Genomic DNA, 8,085 nt, shown 5'->3' with positions numbered 1-8,085 from the left:
CACCGACCGACCGCCATGTCATCCTCAACAACTTGATTTTATGTTTTTTATCCCTCAACAACTAATATCACAAACAAATGTGGGCAGTGTGCGGTCGAGTACATTTAAACCACGAGTTCCGCAGTGCATGTTCTAATCTTCCATTCCATCCGAACAGGTCTCGGGAGGTCCATCGGCACCGACCGGCCGCCGTGTCATCCTCAACGACTTGATTTTATGTTTCTTTTTTCTCAACAACATCCATCAGAAACAAATGTGGGCAGTGTGCAGTCTAGTGCACTTAAAACGCAAGTTTTGCAAACCATGTACTAATCTTTGTTCCTTCAATCCACGTCACTCATGCGACTGCATAATAAATGTTGAGAATCGTCATTCCTCTCATCTATCATTCCCATTCATTTTATTTCTTGTGGCGATAGACCGCTAGACTGTCACTTTTTGTGCCGACATCGACAGCAACTGTCAACGTCCTCCATACGAAGAACAAATAGCAAAACGTAAACAACACTGACACAACGGTTCGGCCGAACTAAAAGGAGCGGCGCCTACAGAAAACTACCACATATCTATACTGAGTGAAATCTAGCGCCGGCCGGAGTGGCAGCGCGGTTCTAGGCGCTTCAGTCTGAAACCGCGCGACCGCTACGGTCGCAGGTTCAAATCCTCGGGCATGGATGTATGTAATGTACGTAGGTTAGTTAGGTTTAAGTAGTTCTAAGTTCTAGGGTACTGGTGACCTCAGAAGTTAAGTCCCATTTGAACCATTTTTTTTTAAATGTAGCACTGTACTGGATAATTACTCGAAGCAAAACGAGCAAAACCGAGTCGGGCTGAGCCGTGATCCACACATGGCCTGTGCACTCGGCCCGCGTAAATGTTGACATCCTCTGGCCGTCCCTCGCAGACATGTTCCTTGGGCGCCACGTCAGGCCAATGTGCTGGTTGGGGAAGCACAGGTTCAAAATGGTTGAAATGGCTCTGAGCACTATGGGACTTAACATCTGAGGTCATCAGTGCCCAAGACTTAGAACTACTTAAACCTAACTAACCTAAGGACATCACACACATCCATGCCCGAGGCAGGATTCGAACCTGCGACCGTAGCAGCAGCGCGGTTTCGGACTGGAGCGCGTTAGAACCGCTCAGCCACAGCGGCCGGCGGAGGCACTGGTGCCCGTGGATATTCGAAGAAGTCTTGCACTTGTCTCGCTGGGTATTATCCTGCTGAAATATGGCATACCGAGCTGCCTGCATCAAAGGCAGTGCCTCAAGCACTAAAAGTATCCTGATGTAGTGGTTACTTTTCATATAGCGAGATCATATTGACGAGATCGAATATTAAATCCAATGGCGCCCCAAGTCATCACTCCTGCTCGCTATACCACTCAACAGCAATGTCTGCCCGACTGCGTCCACCACAGCTGCGTATAACATGCTCGTGACCATCACTGTAAGACAAACTGAACCGGGACTCGTTCCAAAACATTGCCACTCAGCATTCCAGTGACGACAGCCGCAAGCCTATGGCTGTCCGAGGCACTGATGGTTTCTGTTCATTCCGAAGCTATAGCGTGGATGGCAACAGTCGAACAAGCGACATAGGTATTTCCACACTCTTTACAGTTCTCCAAAGTCGAGTGAACACTTTAGACGAAAATGTTTTGTATGTTATGGCCGAGCATACAAGAAGGTGGTTATCCCGCGCTGTGGTGACGTTTTGTGGTCCAACGCCCGCTCGTCGCTGTATACCCTCCTCTTATATCCCCTAGTTCCACACACAAACACACACACACACACACACACACACACACACACACACACACACACACACGACTGTGGTAACACCATGTCCTAAGCGAGCCACACGCCACGGTACGACAGACCAGTATTTCGTAAACTAATCATTCCATTTCGTTCGAAATTCCCATGCTCATTTGAGCCTTATGACACTGACGGGACATACCTGCCCTTGCTTACACACTTCGCTTGTGAGCTCTACAGCGACTGATCTTGGCGTAAAACTGACCCGGACAGTCACACAAAGGAGGTAGCTGGGTCTACGTGCACGCTGTCTCTCCCCTACCTTAATCTCCTATTTTAGTTCCGCCAATTCTCCTATTTTGGAATGATTCAGACCTTTCCCTCTCGGTGTTATAAAACGGTTGTGTAATAGCTGTACTGTACGATAGCTGTACTGTACGTGAAGTGTGTGACAGTTACTTCCACAAAGGTCGAAGACATTACTTGTTCCACACCAGCATACGCAGGTTACGATGGCTGGCGACAAAGAACTATCTATTCGAAAAAATCAAACTGGACTATTAATATGGTGACATTCACCCTTCGATGTGCCATATTTTTCACAAAGATGAAATGTCACGGTGGAGACCTTCGTTGCATTCTTGCTGTTTAGGAAACGTTCCACCTTGAAAACCACAACGCCTTCATTCTGAAAATGCCTGCCACCCTGCGGTTTCCCCATCCGAGTGAAGGAGAACAAGTCACTGGGTGTAATGTGAACAGAATGCAAGAAAGATGCGAGGTAGCACGAAGCAGCGTTGATGACTGTGTTAACTGGGGCGTTGCCGTGGAGCAGTGATCCCCGGCTTGGGCAAATATCTTTCTCCATATACGTACGTGATCTCGGAGTAGAGAGGGCAAAAATTTGCAGCTGTTTGCCGATTATGCTTGATGTATGGGAAGGTGTAGAAGCCGTGTGACTCAGGAGGATACAAGATGTCTTAGAAAAAATTCATAGCTGGTGTGATGAATGCCAACTGGCTGTGAATGTAGAAAAACGTGGATAGGAAAAACAACCCCTTAATGTTCGTATACTGCCTCAGTGGTGTCCTGCTTGATACATACATGTCGTTTAAATATCTGTGCGTGACGTAAAGCAATATGAAGTGGACGAGCATGTGAGAATTGTGGTAGGTAAGGCGAGTGACTGACTATTTGGGAGAATTTTGGGAAAGCGTGGGTCAACTGTAAGGGAGACTGCATATAGGATGCTGGTGTACGCATTCTAGAGTGCTACTAGAGTGTTTTGGATTCATACCATGGCAGCCTGAAGGAAGAAATCGAAGCAATTCAGTGGCAGGCTGCTGCATTTATTACTAGTAGGTTCGAACAACACGCAGGTCTTATGAATATGCTTCAGTAACTTAAACAGGAGTCCCTGGAGCGAAGGGGGAGTTCTTTTAGAGGAACACTATTGAGAAAATTTAGAGAACCTTCATTTGAAGCTGACAGCAGAACGATTCTGCTGCAGCTACCATAGATTTCGAGTACCGACCACGAAGACCGGATAGGAGAAATCAGGGGTCATACAGGGGCATATAGACAGCCGTTTTTCGCTCGGTCTATCTTCGAGTGGAAGAGGAAAGGAAATCACTAGTAGTAGTAAAGGTTGCACTCCGCCACGTACAGTACGGTGGCTTGCGGAGTATGTATACAAATGTACAGGGCACTTCCCTTTTTACCGGTTCTTATGTAGCTTTGCGCTGCATTCATGTGTGGAGTGCGGGAAGAATAATTAAATACTGTAGTGTAATCTGGTTCTCACGAACTCTAAGACAGCAATACTTGAGATATTTGTAGTATATTCCTTTCTTAAAGTTCGTTCTTGAAACTTTGTAAGTAGATTCTCGCTATGCATTTGGCTTCTCTCTTCAAGTGTCTGGTATTTCTGCTTTTTCTTCGGGGTCTCCATGGCGCTCTTCCATGGATTAGACCTTGGTGACCTTTAGTGTTATTCTTCTTTGCTTATGTTCAGCTGTTAATCCTATTTGCCATGGGTCGCACACACTTGGGCACTACTGTAAGATTGGTCGATGCCAGAACTTAAAACTTTATTACAGTTCTAGATTGAAAAAAATTATTCAGAATTTTTTTTGATGCGGCCCCCCACGAATTCCTCTCGTATGCCAACCTCTTAATCTTAGTTTAGCACCTGCAACCTACGTCCATAATTGTTTTAGGGATGTATTCCGATCTCCGTCTTCCTTTACAGTTTTTGCCCTCTACAGCTCTCTCTTGTACCATGGAAGTCATTCCTTGATACCTTAATAGATGTCCTGCCATCCTGTCTCCTTCCTCTCTGATTCTGCGCAGAACTTCTTCATTTTTTACTTAATCAGTCCACCTAATTTTCAACATTCGTCTGTTGCACTACATTTGAAATGCTTCGATTCTCTTCTGTTCTGGTTTTCCCGTAGTCCATTTTTCACTACCATACAACGCTGTACTCCAGACGTTCATTCTCAGAAATTCCTTCCTCAAATTTTTTTGTGCAATAAAGGGCAAGTAGGAATTTTTTGTGGCCACACACGCACTAGTATCAATTGTTACATGGAATGTGCATTGGATCATTTTCTTTGAAGGATGTTTTCGAATGTGTTTTTGTTTTTCGGAATTCGCCTTGCTACTTACGCAGTTAACGGTTCTAGTGCCATATGTTGCAGTGTAACAGTAAACGATTGCAGTCGACGTACTGTTGGAAGGTGAGTGACTGATATAAACTGTGTGAAGTTGTGGTTGGATGTTCGTGACTATACAAATGCTGTACGCACCTTCTATTTCGTAGCTCACCATGTACAGGTATAGACAAAGCGGCGAAATGTCAAAATAGAAAAAGCACTAGTATATCGATGCAGTACAAAAGGTGTATACAAACGTGTACATCCGCTACTCCAGCCTCATCGAGCAGCCACTGATCTAGAATCTTTGGGACGTGCAGTATATCGGAAACCGACACATACGGATTTATATTTACGTGCAAATAGCTGCCACCATCCTTCGCAGGCGATGAATGTTCTCAGAACTCTGGTACACAGAGCACTAGTCATTGTTGATGACAGCAGTCTGGAGGACGAGCCTCTACACGTGAGAAGAGTTTTTGAAGCCAACGGGTACTGTCCACAGCAGATATGTATGGTACTACGAATGAAACTAACAGTGAAATGGTTTAATGGGTTTTCTGCCATACGTGGGAAGCCTTTCATTAAAAATAGGACGGTTGAAACCAGCGTCCCGCCATCCTGATTTAGGTTTTCCGCCATTTCCCTGAGTCGCTTCAGGGAAATGCCGAGATGGTACATTTGAAAGGGCACAGCAGACTTCCTTCGCCATCCTTGCGTAATCCGATGGGACAGATGACCTCGCTGATTAGTCCCTTCCCCCAAATCAACCGACCAACAACCCAAAAATAGAACGAATCCTGTGTGGTGATTCGCCCTCCACCAAAGACGGCAGCACTTTTGGATTCCGTTACGGATGATTTGGTGCTGCGGAAGCCTGGGGCTTACAAGATCCTCTGTGAATGTGGCCGATCATACATCAAACAGACTACACGTACAACCCACGAGAGATGCACAGAGCACTGCTGATACACCCCACTCTTACAGCCTAATAAATCGGCGGTGGAAGAGCACTGAATTGACGCTGGGCACTTTATAGTGTACAAAAACATGGAAATTCTAGCTTCGAATTCATCTTTCTGGGACTCAATAGTGAAAGAAGAAAGTGAAATTCGGTTGTCGGCGAATTTAATTAATAGAGATAAGGACTTCATCTTGACCAAATTATGTAATAAACTCACAAAGATGTCGCAACGGTGCAGCTCACATCGATATAGTGTGGATCAACCGCGCAGCCAAAGATCTAATTTCATGGATATGTTGCACTTCTTTGCTGCCGTTCTACGTCTCTGGCGCCTTGTGAATCTGTGGCCGTATGCACAGTGACGCGGCCGCGAGTTTAAAAGTACGGAGTAAGTTCTGGACCGTCAGTCGGCCGGCTTACTCTGAGGCTGGCTGGACCATATACAGCTGAAATATCAAAAGAAGTAAAATTTATGCTGCTGCGGGTCCGACATTTTATGTAAAAATCATTGGGCTGCGAAAATACAAAGACGCACGTCATAGAATCTATCAGTTAGCCCTTATGGTTCAAGGCCTTCCTCTGGGTCCACCTAGGAACCCCTGCAAGTTTCTGCGAGTCGGCAGGGGTTGCAACCTGCTTGCGCCAGTCGGTGATCTCGCACCGCTGGAGCTGAAATGATCGATCAGAGTGGCGCTGTCTAAGAAACTGGGTACGTCACGGCTGCCATCTGCACCTCATCCTACAGGCTCTGAAAGCGCCAGTTGCCCAACCGCCTCTGCTAGCCAGAGTGGAAACCTAACGCTCCCTCCTTACTCTGTACGTACCGTAGCGCTGATAATTGGTGGTGGTGGTTAGCGTTTAACGTCCCGTCGACAACGAGGTCATTAGAGACGGAGCGCAAGCTCGGGTTAGGGAAGGATTGGGAAGGAAATCGGCCGTGCCCTTTGAAAGGAACCATCTCGGCATTCGCCTGAAACGATTTAGGGAAATTACGGAAAACCTAAATCAGGATGGCGGGAGACGGGATTGAACCGTCGTCCTCCCGAATGCGAGTCCAGTGTGCTAACCACTGCGCCACCTCGCTCGGTGCTGATAATTCACTTCACATATGTGGAATAACAAAACTGGAAGTTAAGGTAGCAAAACTGGAAATAATGTAAAATGCGCTCTTTCTGTAAATAAGGGGTACCTTATGCTCTATTTAATTACGGACATTGGACGTTCTTTAGCTGCGTCATTGACTGCAAATCGGCCGGTCGGCACATTGCTTCTGATACGAGATGTTTGTTGGAAAATTCCTACATTAAGAGGATTTACTTACGTAGCAATTGTGACTGTTTTGGTGGGCGGTTGCGGCTACGCATAAATGGAAGGTTTGTTCTCTCTTTCAAGTCCCATTGCGCTATGTTATTCTAAAGAGGAGTGTCTATAGATCACCTATTTTCTGAAGAACATTAACAGGGGATTAAATTGTTCTAGTGTTCCAGCACCAATTATTATATACCATGTGATTCATTTATTTGAATATCATTGTTTTGGAGTTCTTAACTTGTGCTTCGACTGCTTAAATTTCAATATTCTTAATTAAAAATTCCTTGCGCATAAATAGTTTGAATCTTATCTAAAGGAATTTAGCTTGCGCTTGATGTAACTATTAAATAGCTGGGCCGACCCATGTTCGTTGGTTTTCTTTTAAAATCTAATTTGTCGGGATTTTCCCTTGAAGGTATCCGTAGATGTGTTTTACAAGTATCCAATGTAGGGGTTACCTTGTCAGCGTGTAGTGTGTCGCGTCCAGACTACTGGGCGAAGTACACGTTTGAGTCCTGTCCCTGGATGCGCTACCGGACATCAGCCTCACGGATGACAGCTTGATCGTTTAATATCTATTGCTGTATTTTTCAACTTCTGGTTTTGTTGTCAGCGCCACACCGGAGAACAAGAAATTGTTTTGTAATGGTGAATGGTGCTCAGTTACCCTGATCCCAAGTTACCAGGAGAGACAGGCTGTGTTTCAGTCCTTTTGGGTAACAATTGTTGACTCCGCCACCGTGGTACTGCCGAAGCCATCCCACGTCTCTCCTACCCCCTCTCCCCCTTCCGCCCCCGCCCCCAACCCCCACGCCACACACACACACGCACGCACACGCGCACGCGCACAACTCTGCAGCCAGAACTTGCCAGTCTGCAACACCGGAGTCAGCAGTGGCTGCGCTGCAGCACCACGATCTATCCACAATCTTAGTGGGAAGAAACCACAGTACGTAGTACATTAATTCTCTATCGCACACTTTAAGATGTGTCCGCAATTTTCGTTATGCTCACATCTTCGTCAGTGTGGCATTAGCTATCGCCTGCTGACTCTACTAAAGAGCATTGTACCTGCACACATTCGTGCGGTTGGTCTACATTACGTTATTCGATAGCTGACGTCAGTAGGTTTCTGGATAAGTTAATGTTCGGGTAGAACTTCGGCGGATGCACACTTAACTTGCTCTCTGGACGCCGTATAGTGTAGACAGCCGCCTCTGCGCTGTCTGCTTCTGCTTGCTGTCGTGGACTGTGCGGCTGGTCCCGACGGAGGTTAGAGTCCTCCCTCGGGCATGCCTGTGTGTGTGTTTGTCCTTAGGATAATTTAGGTTAAGTAGTGTGTAAGCTTAGCGACTGATGACCTTAGCAATTGAGTCCCATAAGATTTCACAC

At 46.1% G+C, this 8,085-nt stretch overlaps 1 non-coding gene across 1 annotated transcript; it reads right to left on the bottom strand.

The window, feature by feature from the left end:
• Positions 1 to 6,393: 6,393 nt before the first annotated feature.
• Positions 6,394 to 6,466, bottom strand: Trnaa-cgc. Its single transcript has one exon. It is a non-coding gene; the product is annotated as a tRNA-Ala (tRNA).
• Positions 6,467 to 8,085: the final 1,619 nt, after the last annotated feature.

Source organism: Schistocerca americana, chromosome 3 (genome assembly GCF_021461395.2).
Source record: "Schistocerca americana isolate TAMUIC-IGC-003095 chromosome 3, iqSchAmer2.1, whole genome shotgun sequence".
Taxonomy (NCBI): domain Eukaryota; kingdom Metazoa; phylum Arthropoda; class Insecta; order Orthoptera; family Acrididae; genus Schistocerca; species Schistocerca americana.
This window is presented reverse-complemented; position numbering and strand designations above follow the sequence as displayed.